The 15,676-nt window shown below is 36.6% G+C and overlaps 1 pseudogene; it reads left to right on the top strand.

Moving 5' to 3' along the window:
- Nucleotides 1-1,720: 1,720 nt before the first annotated feature.
- On the top strand, nucleotides 1,721-4,158 carry LOC145822170 (UDP-glucosyl transferase 73CC6-like; annotated as a pseudogene).
- Nucleotides 4,159-15,676: the final 11,518 nt, after the last annotated feature.

Below are 15,676 nucleotides of genomic sequence, written 5' to 3'. Positions count from 1 at the left end.
CAAATAACTAGTACTCGACGAGTTCAACATATTGAACGGTTCAGATTATCAAAAAATGACCTGTAATGGCCCCTACAGGCCGAACAACACCGTGTTGTGTAATTTTTGTGTGCACCCTCTTTTCAAACTCGTCATCACTTCAAACCACTGTGTCGCGTTCAACCATGACGTTGGCTTGTACCTTTTTTGGGATTTTTTTTTTATATATATATATATTTTTAACAATGATCATTTTTTGACTTTTGTAATAACTTTTTGGTTTTTTGATTTTTTTCAAACACCCCAAACCAATCCTAAATATGATTTGAGAATAAAGTTGTATTTTGAATTTGTGAATTTTGAAATTATGATTTGAGGGGTTGTTTGGGGTGTCTTAAATAAGTGCGCTTTTTGTCTTTTTGAACTAAAAAGTTGAGAAAAAAACATGAATGTTTGGGTTAACTTTTTGACTTTTTATAAAAAAAAATGTGTCTTAAAAAATTGTATAAATAAGTGTGTAAAAGAAGATAGGGTAGGAGGCTATACTGATTGTGGAGTCAGGTGGTTGAGTAGATGAGAAAATATTGTCTCCTTTTCGGCCTTTGATTGGATGGTGTTGTTTGGCCCGTGGGGGCCCACCACGGGTCCCGTTTTTCTAATCGGAACCGTTCAATATGTAGAACTCGTCGAGTACTATATGCTTGTAAGAAATCACCTTGATTGGATATCGATAGCTATCTAATCGTGTTAGTTTTTTTGTTAATTGTTAACTATAACACCTTCCATTTTAATACAAAACTGATTTGATCATATAGTTAGCGATATCCGATAGATGTGATCTTTTGTAGGCATATAGTACTAGACGAGTTCTAAATATTGAATGGTTCAGATTATCAAAACGGGACCCATAGTAGGCCCCCCACGGGCCCAACTTTACCATCCAATTTAGTGAATATGCACGTGGAATTTTTTTTTTTCCCCTTTCACTGACTAATTCATCACGTCCGTACCTAGATTGGGCCAAAAAGTTGATTTGTATTAATATTTGTATATTAACTTTTTAATATATTTTTTATGGTGAATGGTGATAACTTTTTAACTTTTTTGATAACTTTTTGACTTTTTGACTTTTTCTAAGGTTGCCAAACCAGCCTTGAGTGAGGAAAATTTATTTGGTGAATGAGTTTTGAAAAGAGTTTTGAATTGAGTGGAAAATTTTTGATGTGATATATGATATTTTATACAAAAATTTACAACTCATAACCAAACACACAACTCAAAATTCTATTAAAATTCATAAAAAATTTTAAAAAACTCGAAAAATATTGTTTATTAAATAGATAAAAATTAACATGTGTCAAAAAAAATTGCACTGTTCCAGTCAAACGGACGAACGACCTGTAGAACGACCGGTTAGTCCAAATTTTCTCGCCTTCGACCGCATTTTTAAAAATAAATATAAAATTAATTTTTAAAAATCATAAATAAACATCATGTTGTAATTAAGCTCTGAAACGTTTCAGACCTCCACCAAACAGAGTCAAAATGTGTTCAAAATATCAAATTAATAGTGCATATTTAAAGAAATTATTTTTGAAAGATGCAGTGTGATTTCCCAAGTCTATATAAGCCACCACCCAATCAAATTGCAAATCCAATACTTCCTTTGCTCTTCAACTTCCAAAAAAAAAAAAAACTTTCTCCATCACCTCCAACTTCTTACAATTGCAAAACAAAATTCATGGCCACCGAAGATCATGATCGAAAGCTCAACATGATCTTCCTCCCCTACTTCGTCACCAGCCACCTAATTCTCCTCGTCGACATCGCCAGCCTCTTCGCCACCCGCGGCCTCAATGCCACCATCATCACCACCCCATCCAACGCCCTCTTGTTCCAACAATCAATCCATTCTCAAATCACACTCCTCAACCTCAAATTCCCTTCATCCGAAATCGGTTTGCCTTAAAGCATAGAGAATTTCGGCTCAATCACTTCCCCCGAAATGGCCTCCAAACTCGCCGCAGGTATTCAGCTCCTCCGACAACCGCTGAAGCAGTTGATTCGCGATAGTAACCCAGATTGCATCGTCTCCGACATGTTCTACCCTTGGACCGTCGATCTCGCCGACGAGCTCAATATCCCCAGACTCCTCTTACATGCTTCCAACTGTTTCTATCACTGTGTGTTCCATAACTTGAAGCTTTACGCTCCTCACGAGAAAGTACGGTCCGAAACAGAGACTTTCGTGGTTTCTGGACTCCTCGACGAGATCGAGATGACGAGGTCTCAATTACAAGACCATCTCAAAACGAAAACAAGTTATGGACAAGTGTTAATGTGATTAAAGAGTCAGAGCTTCGAAGTTATGGAATTGTTTTCACCAGTTACTATGATCTCGAACCCAATTACGTTAACCAAACCAAACCAAACCAAACCAAGCCTTAAGTCCCATCAAATGGGGTTGGCTACATGAATCCTTCTTCTCCACGCGGCCCTATCAAAGGCCATTTCATTAGTCAAATTAAGTAGATTCATATCTCTATTTATAATGCTAGTCAACGTTAATCTAGGCCTACCCCGTCTCCTAACACTTCCATCTATTGTTATAGCATCGCATCTCTTCACTACTGCCTCTGTTGGTCTCCGTTGAATATGACCAAACCATCTCAAACGATTCTCTTTCAACTTATCTTCTATCGGTGCTACTCCTACCCATTCCTGAATACACTCATTCCTAATCCTGTCCTGTCTAGTCTTACCACACATCCACCTTAGCATCCTCATCTCAGCCACACTCATCTTGTCTACATGTTGTTTCTTGGTTGCCCAACACTCCGTCCCATACAACATAGCTGGTCTAATAGTCGTTCTATAGAACTTACCTTTTAATCTAGTGGGTATTCGTTTATCGCACAATACCCCAGACGCACTTCTCCACTTACACCATCCCACCTTAATCCTATGGGCCACATCTGCATCAATCTCTCCCGCTGTTGTGATAATCGACCCTAAATAACGAAAATGTTCACTCTTAAGCAGTTCTTGGTTCTCAATCTTCACTTCTCTTCTGCTTTCATTGTTACTGTTACTAAATTTACACTCCATGTACTCTGTCTTAGTTCTGCTTATCCGAAATCCTTTAGATTCAAGAGCTTTTCTCCAAATCTCCAACTTTGTGTTAATTCCTTCTCTAGTCTCATCCACTAACACAATATCATCTACAAAAAACATACATCATGGCACGTCATCCTGAATATTTATCGTCAACTCGTCCATAACTAAAGCAAAATATAAGGACTTAAGTAGATTCTTGGTGTAACTCTACAGTGATAAGAAATTCATTTGTTTTTCTAACTGGCGATCTAATAGTGATCATCACCCCTTCATACATGTCCCTAATAGTGGTCACCACCCCTTAACCATTACAAGAAAATCATGGGAAGGAAGTGTTGGCATGTGGATGTACCTTCTCACTCCAGTGACAGAAACAGCGGAGAAAAAAACTCCATTACAGAGCAACACAGTATTTTGAATTGGCTGGATAAACAAAAGCCCAATTCGGTTCTCTACGTCTGTTTCGGTAGCGCGATGCGAATACCCGACACCCAACTCGCCGAAATCGCATTAGCTCTGGAAGAATCGGGGCACCCGTTTGTTTGGGTGGTGAGAAAGAGAGAGGAAGAAAAAGAAAGTTGGTTGCCAGAAGGGTTCGAAACGAAAACGGGTCAAAGGGGTCTGATAAAAAGAGAGTGGGCCCCACAGGATTTGATCTTGGGCCACGTGGCGATCGGAGGGTTCATGACTCACTGTGGTTGGAACTCGCTTGTAGAAGGAGTCGCCGCCGGAGTGCCGTTGATTACGTGGCCGTTATTTGCCGAACAGTTTTATAACGAGAAGCTGATCAGTCGGGTCCTGAAGATTGGGGTGGAAGTCGGGTCGGAGGAGTGGAATTCCGGGTTTGAGATCAAGAGTCCTGTGGTGGGGAAAGATAAGATAGTGAAGGCTGTAACTTGGTTAATGGGTGGTTCTGAGGAAGTTCAGGAGATCAGACGGCGGGCGAAGGAGATTGGTGTGATGCTTCACAAGCCTGTGGAAGAAGGTGGCTCCTCTTACTCTGATTTGGGTGCTTTGATTGAAGAGATCAAAGCTAGAGTTTTTGGTAAGCATTCATGTTAATGAAAAAATTTATGCTAGAATCACTGGATTATTAATGTGGTGGGATGAGATAATAGTACGGTAAGATTAGGTATGTTGGATGTAATTATTAATACAATAAGATTGGCAGTTGGGATTATTAATACAGTACGATTGTCGGGTTAAGTTAGATTGAAGATATAAAATAAGTTGTGTTTGTTTGTATACAAGTATATTTATATTAGTTTGTTGGATTAAATTTATGAAATTACATAAAAATAAATAAATAAATAAATAAATATGGTTATTTAAAATGTGATTTTGTTATTTTTGTAAAGTAAAAACAAATAAGTTTTTTCACCTCTAATCCTATGTAATTTGATTTCAGTACCACCTCCTTTATTGGATTGCTAGTCCCTCTAACCCCATGGCACTGTTACTATCATGACAAATTTTTAAATCAAACATAATTTTTGTGAAACTACACATTTCATTTTTGAAAACAAACGAGGCCTAGATAGAGATATGCTCCTCTTCAATTGTCTTTTTTTATTAATTGGCGGCAAAGTCAATTGGAGTGGTTGTTGAGTCATTGTGAATCCGTTTCAATAATTTGAATTATTCATATTGTAAAATATATTAACAAGATTTGCTCATAAAAAATTAAATTAATCAAATAATTGTAAATGCTTTATTAATTAAATTTGTTTTCAAACTATTAATGTGACGTTCCAATTTTTCTTTTGAAACATCATAAAATTTAAATAACAAATAACTTACTAAATAAAAAATTTAACAACTAATTAGGGAAATTTAGTTTTTCACATAGTCAAAACTTAACAACTAAATTACGAGTCCACATACAATAATACAACAAGTTTATAACATTCGTGATTACTAATCCCAAAGATAATAAAATTTTATTTCGATGGAGTCTTGACTTTAAATTAGCTAAGGTTCAATATTAGCAGCAGCTCCAAATTCAGTCTCAGTCTCTTTTTCGACATAATCTGGTATGAAATGCCAGGGCAACAAAATATATGCCATGAGTTTTACAACACGGTAAGAAAACGTAACCAACCTACCATTCTTTTTAAGAGAAAAGAATCAAATCATGACAATTAAAATAATAGTAAAATTCAATAGCATGATAAATGTAACAACCATTATAATAATTTTGACAATTTTAATAATTTAGGTGACACTCAAAATCTCACCAAAGAGATTTTCTTACTAACCACTAAGCCATGGCCACGGTTAATTTGGAAACCCCCCCTAGGTCAAATATTAAAGAATTACCAAAGATGCTTACACCCGGGGTTATATACCCAAACTGTGGCATCTATGGTCTGCCCCAAGGGAATGGTCTGTCAGGGGTATGTAATCTCCCTACGTGCCACCCGCACATCCACCCTTATTCCAAAACCAAATACCGATAAGGGTTCAAATAAGTCCCGTGCCAACTTAGGATTTCGCGACACAATTTACGTAAAAATTATTAAAAACCAAGGCTCACCCTGAACAACTGATATTAACCCTCAATTGTTAACTTTGTATAAGTTGTTAATCGTTTCAGTTACTTTTTATATTAATTACAAACTAGCATATCACCCGTGCTATGCACGGATTGTGTTTACAATTATCTATATATGTGAATTGTGATTTTTAAATGTCTTTTTTTTTTTTAAATGTCTTCTTTTTTTCCTTTTTTATATTATATTAAAGTTTAATATTTTGATAATAATCATATGTGTTAGACTGTTCAAGTAATTAAATGTCTTTTTTTTTATTATATTATATTAAAGTTAATATTTTGATAATAATCATATGTATTGGACTTTTCGATAAATTTTTTTTATGCTTGTTCTTAATGCATTAAAGTGTTATTATGAGGGATAATAATCATATGTGTTGGGACTTTTCAAGGAATTCATATGTGTTGGATTTCAAAGAATTTTTTTTGTACTTGTTCTTAATGCATTAAAGTGTTATTATGAGGGTAAGACTTCGGGGTTGGAAAAAATTAATAAATACTAAGGTTTTTTTTTTTGAATTGCGATTTTTAAATTTTTTTTTTTTCAAATGTCTTCTTTTTTTCCTTTTTTATATTATATTAAAGTTTAATATTTTGATAATAATCATATGTGTTAGACTTTTCAAGGAATTAAATGTCTTTTTTTTATTATATTATATTAAAGTTTAATATTTTGATAATAATCATATGTGTTAGACTTTTTAAGAATTTTTTTTTTATACTTGTTCTTAATGCATTAAAATGTTATTATGAGGGATAATAATCATATTTGTTGGGACTTTTCAAGGAATTCATATGTTGGATTTCAAAGAATTTTTTTATGCTTGTTCTTAATGTATTAAAGTGTTATTATGAGGGAAAGACTTGGGGGTTGGGAAAAGTTAATAAATGCTAAAGTTTTTTTTTTTTTTTAAATCAAGAAATTTAGATTGGGAGATTGGAGCTCCTACAAGGCTTAGGGTTAAAAATCCCCTTTTGCTTAATATATCGTATAGATTAAAGTTTAAAAACCCCCTTCTTTTATTATTATATTATATTAAAGTTTAATATTTTGATAATAATCATTTGTGTTGGACTTTTCGAGAATTTTTTTTATGTTTGTTCTTAATACATTAAAATGTTATTATGAGAGATAATAATTGTACGGGGAGCAAATATTCCGGCAAGCCCGTACTCCTTTCTTCCGAGCTCCGTTTCTGTCCGATCACCTGCGAGCAAATAACGGTGAGCTACCCGGCGGTATGTGGCTGGAAAAACCCTCCGACGATCAAGTTAGCGCACACTTTAGGATAGAGAGAGAGAGAGGGGGGAGTGTTTGAGTGTAAGAATTTCCTTACAAAATATTCTTGTGTCGCGTATGGGGGGCGCAGACATGCTTATATACCCTTCTGCGCCCCAAATCTACTCCCATTGGTCTCTCGACACGTGGCTCTGTTATCCCATCTGTCAGCACAAATCTTGCTATACATCACCTAACCCAACTGCCAGCCCACTCTGCTGGGAGCACGGCAGCCGGGCAACATTGTCTCGGCTATCAACGGCCATACCGAGCATGCCCAAGTGCAGTTGATGTCGTAGTTTCCTACTACCGGGCTTAATTCCAGCCGTGCTCAACTGTATTCTGACGAAGCTGAGCTGGAGATTAGTGACGCCGGTCAGCCAAAGACCTTCTCGGCCAAGCTCCAAGCACAGGCCTTCCTACCGGGTTAAGGTGCGTGCATTACAACCTTGCAACGCGTGAGCCGGAGAGCCTCATCTAGGCTGTTCCTCCACCTATCCAGCCTTCGCGGAACCGAGATCAGATAACTCGGTTCTACGTGAGCTTTGCCATTACCGAGCAATATCACGGCCTGATCTTGGAGCCCAATACCTCGGCCCAAATCTGCCCGGCTAATGTCACGGCCCAATCTCAGATCATAAATCTCCCTCTCAATTGCCCCTTAATTCCGTCCGCAAAAGCGTGACTGGGATTACTTATTTCGACCGGGATAACACTTCCTCGGTCCTCAGAATGCGAAATGGCGACCGGGCTAGTTGACATTCCTATCTGCGAACTCGCCCGGTTATACTCCTCGGTTGACGTCCTCTTCTTCAAAAGTAGCCCGGTTGACTCAACTCTTCAACCTGTCTCTTTAGTTCTGACGTCGTCATAAATGGGGACACGTGGCAGGCTGCCATTGGTTCTCGAGCAGCCAACCCACCGTCTTGCCAGAATTTGAATTTGGGCGGTCTTGTATCCTCTATAAACATTTCCCCCCTCATCTTCCTTGAGCTCTTACTGACTCACTGCCATTCCAAGCAACCCAGAGCTCTTGCCTCTCCTCTGCCATTCCTGAACTCGCGCTCGAAGAAGAAGCAGCCACTGCTCTATATTGGTAAGCCCTCCAACCCTTGTTATTGTTATTTTCCTTGATATTTCACACAATAGGGCAATAAAACATAGTTCTTAGGACATAGGCCATAGAAATCGTCCCAAACCTCTCACTGTTCATGGTGTTCTTCATTTTCGCTGATGAACTTCGAAGAACTGGGGCGGACCGGGCTCCAAGTCTTCGTTTGATCCAAAAAACTATCCCGACCGAGCAAATAACCTGTTAGACTTAACCATAGCAAGAACCGGGATAACAAAGGTCTTGGCTGCTCAACAGGGCTAAAATTTGGTCTGCTTGGGCAACCGAGCTCCTTAGTTAGCCTCTACGACCGAGGTGGTTTGGCACTCTAGACGACCGAGCTAAAGTCAAGCTCGCTTTGCGCGACCGCCCTCCCTCTTACACTTGCCCTCCTTTTCCTGCAGAGTCCAAGGGGACCACTGACCATTCCTGAGGCTCCCAAAGACCGAGCAGCCACAAATCACCTGACAATGCCAAACCACAACCGAGCTAATTTAGCCGATCGTAAAGAGGGAAATTCTGCTTCCTCGTAGATACTCCAGCTGCGCTAGCTGCGTTCAGGGAAGAGTACGACATCCCGACCGACGTCCATCTTGAGCTTGCAGAAGAAGAGACCACGCCTTGGGGCAGAACAGAACAATGCCCCTTCACCGTGCTGTCCATCGTCGAAGGAGGCCTCCGCTTCCCACTCAACCCACTTATCACCGAGTTCCTCCGCCGCACTAGGCTGGCACCCACACAAGTGTCCACCAACACTTACCGAATTATCAACGGCGTCCATGAACTGAACAACCGGCTAGGCACCAACTTAGGTCTAGCCGAGATATTAAGGCAATACACGATGGGTCACACCGGTGACGACCTAGCCTATTATTTGAAAATCAGACGGGGCAAAGAGAAAATTGTAACCGACACCCCGGATAAAGACTTGCACGACGATGATTTTTTCTGGGTGTCGGGCAATTACGAAACAGCCGAGGTACCGGGCTGGTTTATAAGCAAGAACTTCGGTTCCTCATGTAAGCCGCTCAAACTTGCTCGGTCAGCCTACCTTCTTTATTCTATAATTAACCAATTTTCTTGTTTCTTTTGCAGCAATCCAAGCCTTGCAAGCCAACTACCAATTTCCCAACGTAGAGGCAATTCGGACCGTGCTCTGCCATCGCTACCGAGATTGCAACGAGCTGCTCAGTTATACTCCAACCTACAGATACTCTGCTCCCCGCCGGAGTAAAGTTACAGACTTTCTCTGTGCTCCATCACCTCCTTCAGATCCAACTTTGCCAGACGTTCTACTAATCCGGTTGACAGAAGAGCAAGAGATGGCCAAACGAAGCCGAATCAAAAACCTGCTCACCGCAACGTCTGTCGAGATACCGAGCGTCGTCACCTGCTCTCTAGCCGCCGGTCAGTCAAGGGGCGCTGTGGTCGCCCTAGCTTCTCAAGCTGCCGGGGAGTCAAGCCAAGCAACACGCCGGGCTGGCAAAAGAGCTCGCGCGGACCCGTGATACTAGAGTCATTAAAAGCTCAGCTTAACCTCTACACTTGCAGGCATCACTGATATAAGGAATGGCTGGAGGTTTAATCTCCTCAGTGACATACCACCGTTACACGCAATTAGGTTGTCCCATTGAGCCTACATCTTGGGATCTCCAGTCAACTAGGTTGGGTTTCCATTCCGGTAACTTCCAAAGGCCTCAACCCCATTCCTTTTGACGACGTTTCGACTAACACTCAATTTAACCCTTTGGTTAGCGGATCCGCAATGTTGTCCTTAGACTTTACATAGTCTATAGAGACAACTCCATTCGAGAGTAGTTGTCGTATGGAATTATGTCTACGACGGATATGTCTAGACTTTCCATTATACATATTACTCTGTGCCCTACCAATTGCAGATTGACTGTCACAATGAATACAAATAGCAGGCACAGGTTTGGACCAACTTGGAATATCTTCAAGGAAATGGCAAAGTCATTCAGCTTCTTCCATTGCTTTATCCAAAGCAATAAACTCTGATTCCATCGTTGATCTAGATATACGCGTTTATTTGGAAGATTTCCAAGACACCGCTGCTCCACCAAGAGTGAACACATATCCACTAGTGGACTTTGAGTCCTTTATATCTGATATCCAATTTGCGTCACTATAGCCTTCAAGCACCGTTGGATATCGAGTATAATGCAGCCCATAATCCCGAGTGTAGCGTAAATACCTTAACACCCGCACAATACCCTTCCAATGAAAAGCATCGGGATTACTTGTGTATCTACTAAGCCTGCTAACCGAGTAAGCTATATCCGGCCTAGTACAACTCATCAGATACATTAAACTTCCAATTACCCGAGAATATTCTAACTGTGAGACACTTTCATTATTATTCTTGGTAAAATGTAGACTTAAGTCTACAGGTGTCGATGACACACTCGTATCTGATCCACTAAACTTCTCAAGTATCTTATCAACATAATGAGACTGAGATAGTACAATTCCGTCAGAGATTCTGGTAATCTTAATTCCCAGAATAACATCTGCAATGCCCATATCCTTCATGTCAAACTTAGAGTTTAACAACTTCTTGGTAGTTTTGATCATTTCATCGTTACTACCTATAATGAGCATATCATCAACATATAGACACAAAATGACATAACCTCTGTCAGTGTCTTTGACATAAACACACTTGTCACATTCGTTGATTCTAAACCCATTTGACAACATTGCGTTGTCAAACTTCTCATGCCATTGTTTAGGCGCTTGCTTCAAACCATACAAACATTTGACAAGTTTACAAACTTTCCTGCTTTGCCCTGGAGCTGAAAATCCTTTAGGTTGCTCCATGTAGATTTCTTCATTCAAATCTCCATTTAAGAAAGCTGTCTTTACATCCATCTAGTGAATTTCTAGATTGCTACAACCAAATACATGCATATAAAATGTGTCTAATAAGCAAATAAAACTTGCTACTACAAATTGGTAAACAAACCAACTAAATCTCAAGTAAAAAATTTCTTCAAACATAAAGAAAAATAACCAATCCAATTGAGGATTATAAGTAGTCCATACAATTCCTTTCTTCGTTTAGGTATGCCTACAAAGAGAGTTAGTAGAAAACGACAACATAATATAAAGCAATTGTACATACAATCAAATATTATTTAACCTTCTAGCAAATCATAGAATAGTAAAATAACTAAGGAATTAAGATACTATACAAGTTACGAAACCTTATAACTTCTACATTAAATTAAAAAAATTAATTGCCATAAATTATATAAGAATTTAATTCACAATAACCATGTAAATAAATATAGGCAAGTTACACAAATTTTATAACTCCAAAGAACTACATTTAATTCAAACTTTAATTCATCCAATTAAATCACACACTATTCATGGAAATAACTTATGTGTATAACTCTAGAAAACTAGAAGCAATTTCACATGCAAATTAGATAGTAAAGCTAGAAGCATGCAAAATCAAAATATACATATGCAACATTAGACAAATAGGATGAAACCAAATAAGTAGCATGCAGTTTATGTAAATAATTTGAATTGTTTATATGTAATAAACTAATAACCAAGCACTTCAAGTATATAACCATTCAACCATTAACATGCAAAGATTCTAAAGATTAAATCATGTAATCTAGTCTAGAAAATAATAAGCATGTAACAAATTAAAACCTAGAATAGAATAGAATTAGCATGTCAAAATTGCAACATCAATAAATTATATTTTATAACCTTAAAATTCATGCAAATCATAGAAGGGGAATGATGAACCATACTCATAAAATAAGATCAGAGTAATACAATTAAGTATACAAATTATGATAGAGCATTCTAATTAAACTAAACAATTAGAGAATCACATTGCATAATTTACAATCATTGAAATAGGGAGCAATTCCGCAACAGTTCCTAGTAACATTATACAAATGTCTATATAAATCTATTCGATCAATTTCATAGGAAAAACATATATGAGAAATCTGTTTTAAGCTTGTTGTTCAAATTTTGAAATTAAATAAATAGATTTATGAAGAAATCAAATTATATATATACTAAGAACACATACTAATAATTACAACTAAATTTCAACAGAAATACACAAAACAATAAAAGGGTAAAGAGACGAAACCGAAGCCTGCACGGAAGCAGTTTCCTTAAAACAGATTTCGCCGCCTCACTGGTCGAGTGCTTGAGGAATCTCGGCGTCTGTCTCCCAGGATACGACGGTCAAAACCAGCTACGGCAGAAGCACTCTCTGTCTAGCTTAGCGAACAAAACAGTGGCAGTACTCTCTCACTGTAGGAACTTTTAGGCAAACTGACTTGTGAAATGGAAGTAAAAATTTCTGTGTTTGAGACTTGACAGGAGGGTCTCAATTTATACATATATAGGGGAGAGAGGAAGAGCCTCCAGCCTTTATGGCTGTTCATAATGCACCATTAACCTCTGCAATAATGGCAGGAGTTACAAACCCCATTAATGTAGGAGTTACAAACCCCATTAATGCAGGAGTTACAAACTTCATTACCTTTTTTCCATGAAGCTAACTTTATGAGGTAATTTCTCATTCAAATCTCAATGGTTTTTGGCCATTCTATCTGTGGTGTAATGATCTCAATGCAAAGTATCTAAACCCACTTGGACCCAACACAATAGATGGTTGGGACCCACTTTAATCTTTAATTAAAGTCACCACACTTTAATATTAAATTAAAGTCCCCAAAAATCATTTTTTCCAACAACTATAACCCACTTCCCTCTCTCACAAAAAGTTAATTATAATCAGTTTTTAACCAAAAAATTGATTATAACCATCTTCCCAAAATAGCCGTAGAAAAAATCATCTTCAAATTTTGAGTACAAAATTACCTAAAAATTCGTACAAAATTTCTGACAAATTCAAGGACCAAATAAATTCTTCAATCCTCTCTATAATGGTATAAACTATATATGCAAGTCTATTTCCACAATAATACCATGAGTTTAAGACTATCAATATCTTCAAATATTTGATATACACATCACAGAGTTTATATACATAGATATAAAAATTTCTATGTATAAATTAGTCATCTTATCATATGAATAAAATCTGAAAATTTCAACAATTAAAAAAAAATAAGAGGGTTGAGAGGGTTTTCTTACTTAGTTGTAGGATTGAAACAGAATAGTGAAATGGTAAGAAAATATGAAACATTCTTAACCTTCTCCTCTTATTAACTCACTCCTTCGCAGATTTTCTTTTCTTAGTTTCCTTTACCTTCTTTACTCCAAGAATAGCATGCTCATATATATAAACATGCTGACTGAGGCTTCTCACTCTCTCTTCTCTCTTTCTCTCTTTCTTCTCATCATTCTTGTCACTTGGTATCTTCTCAACCCAAGAATTATGATGAGGTGAGAGTTCCTATCTTTATATGCAAATAAACATATGGTAAAGTTGCCACCAAAAATCTATTATATATATATATATATATATATATATATATATTTGTATATATGTGAGTTGCTTAAAATTGATACACTAAAATTTTTAACTAAGATATTTAGTAAAAATAATTATCATGCTGAATCCTAATTAAAATAATTTATAAACAATAAATATTGAATACCCATAAAATTATTATTCTTAATAATATCTTTATTAGTGATTGAATTGGGTTAATTTAAAACTAACTTTTACACTATTATATATTTTAGATAGACTCTGAATAAAATTAATTAATTAATTTATTTATTTATTTTCTTTTAAGACTAATTAAATGTGAGTTTTCACAATTAAATTGTCTTTTTTTTTTAATTATAATTATTGTCTATTTTTTTAATAACAACTGTCATCTAATTATATAGTTATTATTAGAGAGAATAATCTTTTAAGGAGAGAATGAGTGTGAAATACAAATAGTGTCAATCTGTTAGAGAGAGTCCACTAGTAAGAGTAAGTAGGCATTTTCACAATTTTCTTAAAATATCAATTAAGTGTTCTTCATAAAAAAAATTTAAAATATTAAGTATCTTAAAATAATTAAAGAGGGGCATTAGTGTAATTTTATAGGAATATGTTAGAGATGCTCTTAATATTTATGAGTAATAGTATAATTTTTAAAAAGCAAGGGGTCACGTAGCTCCCCTGATCCTTCATTTGGATCATTGGAGATGCTTTAAGTAGTAGCATGTACAAGATTTTCCATTGACAAACTACACAATAGACCATTAACCTCACGAGACCGTGGTCCTGTGTGGCCACCAATTCAAAAACAAAAATACTTTGAAAAATGTGAAATGACCACATTGACAGGACACACATTACGCTTAAAATTACATAAGAAAAAGTAATTATTTGGTAATTTTTAATTTTGAATTTTTTTTATTTTTATTATTATTATTATTATTATTATTATTTTTTTTTTTTTTTTTTTTTTTTGTGTAAAGTGGAATTGAATATAGATTAAAGAGAAGAGTACAAAGTTTAGGGATAAATAATCCCTGTAGCATTCATCATACATTTGGGTTGCAATACAATGAGGAAATTGGTGCAAAATGTGCAAACCATTTGATAATTGTAAACCAAAATTAGCTGGAGTATCGATGCATCTGTTGGCTTCACAGAAAGTATGCTCAATTGAGTGCACTCCCAGTTAGTTCAGCAGATACCTGCAATCACATATAAGATTACTGAGATGATGAGAGTCATTGTGATCCCCAAAGATGAGTTGTACAACAAGAAGAGTATCCGTTTCAACTACTAAATTTGTGAAACCATTTTCTAGGCAAAAGTTAAGGCCATCTCTTAAGCCCCATAATTCAGCACAGATGCTTGCAGCCATGCCTATATTTCTGGTGATGCCAACAACCCATCTACCAAGGTGGTCTTTAAGAATTCCCCCACAATTAGCTGTGTTTGGGTTTCCTTTTGCAGCCCCATCAGTGTTGAGCTTTAGCATGCCTAGGTCAAGTGGTTTTCCAATTAATGCGGCGAGTGATTAAGGATTTTTTTCCCAGACTGAAAGGTAATTTTAAAAGATTGCTCCTCACTATTTATCGGGAGCTTCTATTTGCACATACTCTTTCCACTCTTTGCACAAACTTAATGATATTTATTTTTATTACAATTTTATCCTTAAGTGAAATTACCATTATGGACATCACACAAAATTCAAATAAACACACATTCTCATTGCACACCCACATCCATTTCCACATTGAAGCTGCTGAAGCTCACTTCTATACTCAGTTTGCTAAACCTCCACATTCCATCCTCATCATTTCAAACCCTTCATTGTTAGCTTCCATTCATTAGTTTACACACACTAAACACCCTCATTCTTGATTCTTAGCTTTAAATTATTTTACACACTAAACCTCATCCTCATTCATCATTGTTATGGAAGATTTCCCTTCTGAAAATTCAGATTTTTAGAAGTAGATATAAATGTTTATGAGAAAATAGCCAAGGAAAGGTGAGTTTTTCCATGTGAAAGTCGGTTTTTTTTTTTTCAGCGTCTTTCGAATAACCAGGGTCAAAATATATCAATTTATTCGGTAGTTTACTACCGAAATAATTATGTAATTTCGGAAGTCGTCGTTCGAAATAATTTAAAATTTTCAACATTCAACT

The sequence above is a fragment of the Camellia sinensis genome, chromosome 3 (assembly GCF_055761805.1).
Source record: "Camellia sinensis isolate YWXY chromosome 3, ASM5576180v1, whole genome shotgun sequence".
Taxonomy (NCBI): Eukaryota; Viridiplantae; Streptophyta; class Magnoliopsida; order Ericales; family Theaceae; genus Camellia; species Camellia sinensis.
This window is presented reverse-complemented; position numbering and strand designations above follow the sequence as displayed.